This window comes from Triticum aestivum, chromosome 1A (genome assembly GCF_018294505.1).
Source record: "Triticum aestivum cultivar Chinese Spring chromosome 1A, IWGSC CS RefSeq v2.1, whole genome shotgun sequence".
In the NCBI taxonomy this organism is placed as follows: Eukaryota; Viridiplantae; Streptophyta; class Magnoliopsida; order Poales; family Poaceae; genus Triticum; species Triticum aestivum.
The window spans coordinates 243570687-243580723 of NC_057794.1; the positions used below are offsets into that span (position 1 = coordinate 243570687).

Sequence of the window (10037 nt, forward strand, 5' to 3'; positions counted from 1 at the left end):
TGATAATGGAATCGTATCTTCGTATGCTAAGGGTGTTTATAATTACTATGATGTTCAACAAATTGAAGATTTTTTTGCTTTTAAGAGTGTTTATGAAATTTCTTCTTTGATTGAAAAGTATGATGCTACTCTTTACAAATCTGAAATTTTTGCCATACTTAAATATTGTTATGATAATTAAGCTTCTAATGCCAATGTTAAACCATATATTGAGGACTCCTGCGCTGTCTTTTTGAGTCAATTGGTTGCACATGATAATTTTGATAGATATAATATGCATGTGCTTACTGCTCCTACTTGCAATTATTATGAGAGAGGAACTACATCTCCGCCTCTCCGTGTTTCCAATAAGATAAAATTGCAAGAAACTGTTTATACTATGCATTGGCCTTTACTAGGTGTGCATGAATTGTTTTTTTATGACATGCCGATGCATAGGAAGAGAGTTAGACTTCGTTGTTGCATGATTTATGTTACTTTGTGCTCATAATTAATTCATAAATCATTGTTAATTAAAATTGGCTTTGATATACCTCAGAATCCGGGTGGATCCATTACTTAAGCACTATATGCCTAGCTTAATGGCTTTAAAGAAAGCGCTGCCAGGGAGACAACCCGGAAGTTTTAGAGAGTGATTTATTTCTATTGTGTGCTTTTATAAAGTTTAAAAACAAGAATAATGAGCTAATATATGCCTTTAGGATGTTTACATTGCTTGTTGGTTTGTGAGGTGCAAGACAGAAACTTTGGCTGTAGCGCGTGATTTTAAATTTTTTACTGGAACGTCAAACGGTTCCGAAACTTTTTGCAGTCTTTCTATACAAATTTTTTATTTTTCCTAATTCTTTTAGAATTTTTGGAGTACCAGAGGTATGGTGAATGTTCAGATTACTACAGACTGTCCTGTTTAAGACAGATTCTGTTTTTGATGCATATTTTGCTTGTTTTGATGAAATCATTGATTTCTACCGGTGGACTAAGCCATGGAAAAGTTATATTACAGTAGCTACAATGCAAAAACAAAATATGAATTGGTTTGCAACAGTACTTAGAGTAGTGATTTGCTTTATTATACTAACGGATCTTACCGAGCTTTCTGTTGAGTTTTGTGTCGATGAAGTGTTCGAAGATCGAGAAGGTCTCGATGTGAGGAGAAGAAGGAGAGGCAAGAGCTCAAGCTTGGGGATGCCTAAGGCAACCCAAGTAAATATTCAAGGAGACTCAAGCATCTAAGCTTGGGAATGCCCCGGAAGGCATCTCATCTTTCTTCAACAAGTATCGATATGTTTTTAGATTCGTTTCGTTCACGTGATATGTGCAAATCTTGGAACGTCTTTTGCATTTAGTTTTTGCTTTTCTTTGATGCACCATGCTGGTATGAGATAGTCCATGGTTAATTTATAAAACTAGTGGACCCGTTGCGCCAAATGATGCAGAGGCACCCTAAATCCATGTGCGCGATGAAAATATTAGCCATGGTTTAATCCCTTTTAATATGGAATATGGTGGATTGTTGTCTACACCGAGATGTATACACACATTTTAATTTAATAGCACAAAACGCTTGCTACCATGTTCGTAGAGACTCATTCGAAATCAAGTTCACATTGAAAACACTTGCATTTTTTTTGGTGACTGTTTGAGCAAAAAATACATAGGCTTTTGTTTAAAAATATATGTACCTTTAAAATCATGAGCGCATTCAAAATATTTTCATTAGTTAGGAGCTTTAGGTCTCAGCAAAGACATATGATTGGAGCTTTAGCCCTTTTGTATAAATATAATGAAGGAGCATCAAACATTGCATAGCAGTTGAACGTCTATGGCATTTGTTTTATAACGATCAAAGATGCTTAGAACATCATTTCTATTGAATCCACATAACAAGTATTTATGGCAAGGGGCACCATCACATAGATTAAAGAAAAACGATGGATTAATTAATAGTTCAACACTAAAGCATCGACCACTTGCATGGTGATAGGAGCAAGTGGCAATGTGCCAAGTCTCTAAGTTGCGGTACATATTCTAAATCCTTGCGGTGCTCCATGGTTAGCAATGCATCGTCATATGGACATCTTCGCTACAACCGATGCATGCACCTCAAACAACATGCCGGTGTTTTTACCTGATAAAATAGATAGTGTTACTAATTTATTTGCTAGGTGCAAATTGTATGAGCGACTTGTATGAAATAAATGCAATGTTTCATTAAGATCTCTACCCAACTATTTTTACCAAAAAAACCAAAAAATGTTGTTTTCCCCTGTAATACCTGAACTTGTTACAATATAAACAAAATTAACCCTGTCGTAGAATAAAAGCATTATGACCTACTAAACCCAACCTGATAAAATGATCCATTTCAATACAGAACATTTGATGTGTCGTTAATTGCCAGTTGTTAACAGAAAATCTGTAATAGAATCATGGTGCAAAGATAGCTTGTATTGCCGTTTACAGAACGAAGGAAGCTCAAACAATATTTTAACATTAAATTATCTTCCATCCTAATGATAGCCTCATACAGTGCCACATCTCTAACCTTGAGCCTTTTTAAAAAAAACATACAAATATGTTAGATGGATGCAAATGCTTCTATTCTCCTTATTAATTCGTTGCAATGTAAAAGATATACATGCAATTCCAGCTAGAAATATACTAACAAATTGCCATAGAAATCATTATGGGAAATTAAGAACAGGTTCCACCTTTTTGTTGGCAGAAAATAAAGAAAGAAAGAACACACCAGAATTTTAAAAGGAGTAGCAGAGAGGCGGAGGACCATAATCCTTCTTCGGGCAGAGACAACAGCGAACGGCTGGGCGTCGGAGGGCTTGACACCTGCTGAGGAACGTGTGACATTATTGGATTAACCTCTTGGTTGATGAGCATGCATGAAGAACATCAAATACAAAAAGTGATATAAGATATTAATAAATTTTAGGTTCATTTATGTTATTTGAAGCCAAAATGTCCTAGCCAAAGAGAGTTGTACCAGCAGAAAAAACATTCCAGGTTTTTTTTTTCTGAAGCCACAAGAACAAACAAACGGCAAACACACTACTGCTATTCATAGTCAGTATTGCTACAACAGAATGTACAGAAAAGGCAATCTACTCTTAAGGCTTGACACACAAAAAACTTGGAATAGTGACTATGAACAATCTGTTGTAGCAATCTACTCTGAAGCACAGAAAAGGCAATTTACTCTTGACACACAAAGTTTAAACAGTTATTTTGGCATTGTATTCTTCATAGTATGCTTAGTTTATGCAAGAAAATGATCGTACTTCAGTTATACATTACACAAAGGTAGATCCAGAAGAATACTTGGCTGACCACATAAGAGTATAATTAAGTAGCAGCAGCATATACCATAACAGCTTTAATAACAGGATTGGTACCTAATCACATTATAGCCAACGACAGCTATCCGGCGGCATCAATAACCTGATTAGTACCTAAGAACAACAGAAATTTCTTTTACTAAGAGTCCATGCAGAGTATGACATCTAAACCTTCTAACATAAACATAATTACAAAAACCTTATAGAAATAAGGAATTGAACAACAAGAGAACAAATAAAAGGAGGCACGCACAGTAATGCAAACCATGCCAATTGTCAACCTAGTTTTTAAATCTCACAGAACATCAACTCAATTGTAGACTAAAAGATGGTTGCCATGCTAACATTATCTCTCTCTCATTCCTTGCTCGTTTAAAAGATTGCACAATCAACTACTTATTTCATACACCAGAATAAACTTCACATCACATGCATCTATTCTATTGGAAGAAGGATACAGTAGGGACCTCCCCTGCTGTTATATGGAGCAAATTCTAATGGAAGATGACAAAACTGTTAAGAACTAAAACAAAGAAAAGTTTCGCTGAAGCATTTGTAGAATGGTGATACAGAATAATAGGAGTACGGCTAGGAATGGATATTAACATAAGCTCTATGATAATAGAGTCGGAAATTTAGGTCCAAATAAAGAAATAAGCCTTGTCACCTGATGCTTGCTCCACTATACCACCTCTTCTGGCTTAGTGGGGAAGGCGGGAAACTGAGAGGCATGGCTGAGTCCTAAAGTATCCTAACCTTTCAAAGACGTAGTAATAGAATACCCAAAATGTTCATTAGAAACCTCATAGCTGAGCCACAATTCACATATACATAGTTTAGCATGCGACCTAAAGTATCATAGTTAAGCCACAATTCGCAGAAATTTGAAGTCCAAAAACAGAAGAAATAAAATGTTGTAAGATTAATATCCAAAGATACATAGTTGAGCTGCAACCTAAAGTATCCTTACCTGTCAGAGCTATGCGAATAGAATATTCAAAACCTTCATTAAACATATCATCATATTGGCCAGCCACGGCAACAGTGTACGATCATCAAAATATGTAGGTGCAGAGTGCAGACCTATTCATAGGTTAGCTGAAGCGGTATGAAAAATTCAAACATTAGCTGTTACACTTACGATATTATTCATCGGCAAAGCAGTATGGGCTACCATCAGCGCGACATTACAGGGTGGCGTCTTCGGCCTCTGTGGTCACAAATTTTCTAAAAAGCAAGATGGATGAATAGCTACCTCATATATCAAGGTCCACTTCTTCCATTATGTACTCATATATCAAGGTCTAGAGTATATCTATCCAGGTCATGACAAATTTTGTAATTCACTCTTTTTTAAATGAACAGAGAAAATCTGCAGTGACCAAGATGTCCACTTCTTCCATTACGTACTCATATATCAAGGTCTAGAGCAAAGTTCAAGAAGGCGCTGGGCGTTACTTATGCGTTTTGTGACCTACTTGCGCACAACCCGCTTATGCGTCGCCTAGGCGCGCCTAGGCGTTTCCACTGTAGCATGAAGAAACAAGGTAGATGGGCTGATCTGGCCCATTAAACCACTGGCCCATCTATTCAATTCTCCTACTAAAGCCTCCCATACGTGCACAGTCGACAGAAAATTAGGGATCCACCTCACGCCGCCTCTCTCCTTCCTCTCTCCCTTGCTGCACATGGGAACCAGTCAGCCAGTGAAGCTCGATTTCTCGCCGGAGATGCTTGATCCCTCACCGGAATCAGTCGATTTCTCACCGGAAATGCTTGATCTCTCGCCGGAATCAGTTGATTTGTTGCTGGATTGGTTGAATCCTCGTCGGGGAGGATGGATCTTTGCTGGGGAGGTCAAATCCTGGCTGGGGAGATTGATTTCCTGCCTGAGAAACACGATTTCTTGCCGGAGGACCTTTCTGGGCGCTTTTCTGAGCGCCTAGGTCCAAAGCGAGGCGCTATGCCAGCGCCCAGAGCTTAAGCGCGCCTAGGCGAGCGCCTAGTAGCGCCTTCTTGAACAGTGGTCTAGAGTATATCTACCCAGGTCATGACAGATTCAAACTGAAAGCAAAGTAGATTTAGGACAGAGCTATATCATGACCAAACATGTAAATAAGAGAATTCTGCAGTGCAAGAGTACTTTTAGGACCGGGTTACATTATGACCAAATTAGCTCATGAACTTATAATCGAAAAGGACATGTGTAGGGAAAAATACTGCCCAAACAAAGTACAGAGAAAAGGAACGCCCAAATAAATATGTTAACGAAGGCAAAGGAAGAAGACCACGTCATATTTGAATGAATATATATATAATCTATTGCAGACCTTGCCTAGTAGAAACACAGTGACAAGCAAGCACAAGATGCATCAGCTTACGTATTTTAAACCACTGCCATTGACATACACGACTGATTACCTTACAAAGGCATATAAGGGTGTGTTTGGTTGCGGAACGAAGTGGAATGGAATGTCATGGTTCCATTCCACTAGAATGGGTCGGTTCCGTCTCTGTGTTTGCTTGAGCACAGTAGATGGAATGGAATGGTTACATTTCGGTGTTTGGTTGGAGAGATTGAATCGAATGAATTTGATTCCACTCACAATAATTTATAACTCCACTCGCAAGTATAAATAGTTTTGAACAACATTTTAATTTCACAATGATTTATCACTGAAATATATAACCTGATATTTGATTGTTTATATATAAAAATGGTAGTCAAAGCAACTTTTCAGAAAATAAATAACAAATGTTCATGAAGCACAAAATCTAGATCACAAAGTATTAATGACAACAAAAATTATTACTACCAGTCTCAACACAGAGCACACAAAGCTAGCACTAATCAAGTTTGAGTACTACTGATTTTTGGACGGAGAATGCCAAGCTAGAAAGAGTCAATCGAAGGAGCTTGCTCTTGCCGTCGCTGATGCTTCTCTTGCTGCTACCGCCCAGGTGTCTGGATGCCACCGGCCGGCTAGCTGCCGGGAAGGAGACAAGCCGAGCCGACCGCTGCTTATCTGCTCTGCTTCCCAACAAATCGGCTGCATCTGACCTGCCATCATTGCTTCCTACTGGGTGAGAGGAACGGGAGGAGGGAGCAATCAGCTGCTGCTTGACGAGAGAAAGACGGGGGAGGAGCCGTCGTTCCAGAGGGCGAGCCGAGGGAGAGGCCGGATCGAGAGGGAGCCGCCCCGTCCTTTCCTAGATCCTTGGTCGAGGGGCAGGAGACGCGGCGAAGCTGCATCTCCGGCGAGGGGAAGGAGACGCCGACAAGGCTGCATATCCAACCGCGGCGAGGGGGTGCCGTAGAGGAGGGGGAGGTGTATGGCCGCCGCCATGCCCATCGAGGGAGAGGGAGCGGGGCGCCGCACAGGACGCCTTCCTCGTTGGTGAGTGGGGGACGACGCGAGAGAGACGCATTCCGCGTGGTCCAGCCAATTTGGAGGAACCACCCGGTTCGGCATATAGAGGGAATATTCCTCTCCAGGGAATCAGTGCGTTCCGTTCCCTTTTTCAACTAAACACAGGAATCGCTCCCAGGTGCAGGTCCGACCCGTTACATTCCACTTCATTCCCTGTACCAAACACACCCTAACCTGACATATAGGCATGGACACTGATACTATGAATTTTTTATGCCCCGTGCGGAACTGTCATGCCCCTAGTCTTGCTCATGTCAAGCACAACAGCAGCAAAGCGGACAAAAATGTAGCCAACAGCAGCAAAGCAGACAAAACTGTAGCCACTCAACACTTGGAAAACAGAAAACAGTGAACATACGCAAACAAATCAAACTGACGCAAATGACCAGTCTGCAGTCAGCTGCTCAAATATGCTCTCCGCCACTAAGGGGAAATATGAGATATACTTTTCTTAACATGAAACATTAAGTTGTAGATGTAGATAAAAGATTTAGTCTGCTTGCACATCATTTCTTCAAGCATCACATACTCTCAATTAACCAACAACAATCATGAAGCACATACCTGCCCATGTCGTAGGCCAGTGCCTCCAGTTCTTGATGGATTCCTTCAACAGCACAATGTCTTACTTCTGTAGCAAAGCAAAATTCAGCAGCAAAGGTAAGAGTGGATAGCAGAAGAAACACTTTCAACCAATTCAAGAGAAACAGAGAATATGTATAGGAACTTCCCACTGAAGTAACAACGCAATGGCATTTCATATTTGTAGCAGGTAAGTTTTAGAGAGATTCTGGTAAAAAATCTAAATTGTTTAAGGCTACCTCTTTCCAGATAAAATGTAAATTCAGTAACCATGTGGATAAGAATAAAATGCAACTTAAATTGTTTTAGGCTACCTCTTTCCAGATAAAAATGTAAATTCAGTAACCATGTGGATAAGAATAAAATGCAACTTTCTATCTTTATTGAACTTTTGATTTCCCTACTGAAAATTTAAAAGGGCGCAATTAATCACTGGAAAGTGGCATTTCATAGTGATTTAGCTCTTTGCTGAAGTTGTTTTGCCCACCTCTTCCTCCATATTTTTTTGTTTTGCCCACCTCTTCCTTCATATTTTTTTGTTTTGCCCACCTCTGTCAGTTTGCCCTTCCTTACTGATAGTTTGTTCTTAAGCTAAAATTGGTTGTTGAATCCATTTTATGCCAAGAAAGGGACACTCAAGGTAAAAGAGAACTTTGATCCAAAACTAAAAAAAAAAACAGAGTGGCCGGTGGGCATCGGCAGCAAGGTTGGGCCATCTTCCTGCTGGCTCTGTCTTCCTCATCTTCCTTGGCGTTGACCAATCAGCTAGCTAGCTCCAAAGAAGATGATATGGAGAGAAGCGATGGGGGGCGGGGGGATGTGAATGGCCTGCACCTGCCGGTGTTCCTCTTCATCTGCCGCTGCACCTCCCTCTCCTCTTTCCTCTCCTTTTCTCCCTCATCTCCTTCCTTCTCTCTTTCCCCCATCTTCTCTCTACCCTGCAGGGAGAGGCTCATGGCACTGGACCGAATCGAGCGCCCCAGCCGTCGCCCTTTGCCTGCAGGTCGCCGCCGCGCCCTCACGCCTCGGATCTGGCGGGATCCCCTGCTCCTCCACCTCCAGCGGGAAGACCCTGGCAGCGGGCGCGGCTTTGTTGCGTGCTCCCCGTCGGCTTCCTGCCCAAAGGCTCGCCACGGGCGTCCACTAGCTCGCGGTGGTGGCGGCCCCTGACCTCTTGCGCGGTGGCTTCCTCCCGGTGGCATGGTCGTCGGACAGAGAGGAGCGAGGTGGAATGGCTGTGATGGCTGACGAGGAAGGACGGAGGAGGAGGAGGAGGAGAGAGTGCGGCGCCGCGGGGCTCGGGGAGGCTAGGGTTTGTGCTGTGGGGATTGGGGACCTACGCGACTTGAGACGAGACACGGTGCGGCACGCGCGGAGCTGACTGGCAAATCCCTTTAGCATACGAGCGCGGCTGACCCAGCCAATACAAGGGCGAGACGAACCCACCCATCATTGGGTAGAAAAAACAACTGCAGGGTGAAAACAAGATTTACCAGAAGGTGAAGATCTGACGGCCCAGGCTCAAAACGAGGAGCCAAGTTGAAGGATCATCGTGGAGCCAAGTTGGCTAGCAACCTTATAGGTTAGAATAGGTTAGAATGCTCATTGCACTTCACTTATACTTTTCGAGTATGGCTTTATAGAATGCTTCATGTGCTTTATTTATATCATTTGAAGTTTGGATTGTCTGTTTCTCTTCACATAGAAAACCGCCATTTGTAGAATGCCTTTTGCTTCATTTATATTTGTTAGAGCGTGGGCATATCATTTGTAGAAAGAATTAAACTCTCTTGCTTCACTTATATCTATTTAAAGAGATGACATGAATTGATCATTCACATGGTTAGTCATAAAATCCTACATAAAACTTATAGATCACTGAATATGATATGTTTAATTCCTTGCAATAGTTTTGCGATATAAAGATGATGATATTAGAGTCATGCTAGTGGGTAGTTGTGGATTGTAGAAATACTTGTCTTGAAGTTTGTGATTCTCATAGCATGCACGTATGGTGAACCGTTATGTAACGAAGTTGGAGCATGAGGTATTTATTAATTGTCTTCCTTACGAGTGGCGGCCGGGGACGAGCTGGTATTTTCCTACCAATCTACCCCCTACGAGCATGCGCGTAGTACTTTGTTTCGATGACTAATAGTTTTTTGCAATAAGTATGTGAGTTCTTTATGACTAATCTTGAGTTCATGGATTATATGCACTCTCAACCTTCCATCATTGCTAGCCTCTTCGGTACCGTGCATTGCTCTTTCTCACCTTGAGAATCAGTGCAAACTTCGTCGGTGCATCCAAACCCCGTGATATGATACGCTCTATCACACATAAGCCACCTTATATCTTCCTCATAACAGCCACCATACCTACCTATCATGGCATTTCCATAGCCATTCCAAGATATATTGCCATGCAACTTCCATCATCTTCATATACATGACTTGAGCATCATTGTCATATTGCTTTGCATGATCGTAAGACAGCTAGCATGATGTTTTCATGGCTTGTCCATTTTTTAATGTCATTGCTACGCTAGATCATTGCACATCCCAGTACACCGCCAGAGGCATTCATATAGAGTCATTTTGTTCTAGTATCGAGTTGTAATATTGAGTTGTAAGTAAATAAAAGTGTGATGATCATCATTATTAGAACATTGTCT

The 10037-nt window shown here is 41.3% G+C and overlaps 1 long non-coding RNA gene across 4 annotated transcripts; it reads right to left on the minus strand.

Annotated features, from left to right (window-relative positions):
• Positions 1–1812: 1812 nt before the first annotated feature.
• LOC123044317 (uncharacterized) lies at positions 1813–8763 on the minus strand. 4 transcript variants are annotated; one of them, XR_006419981.1, is made up of 6 exons: positions 8198–8762; positions 7346–7412; positions 4018–4448; positions 3408–3464; positions 2750–2844; positions 1813–2128 (listed from the first exon to the last, which is right to left on the minus strand). It is a non-coding gene; the product is annotated as an uncharacterized lncRNA (long non-coding RNA). The 4 variants fall into 4 exon arrangements; XR_006419978.1 differs by having other exon boundaries at positions 2750–2847; positions 4018–7412; positions 8198–8763; XR_006419976.1 differs by having other exon boundaries at positions 4018–7412.
• Between the last annotated feature and the right edge of the window lie 1274 nt (positions 8764–10037).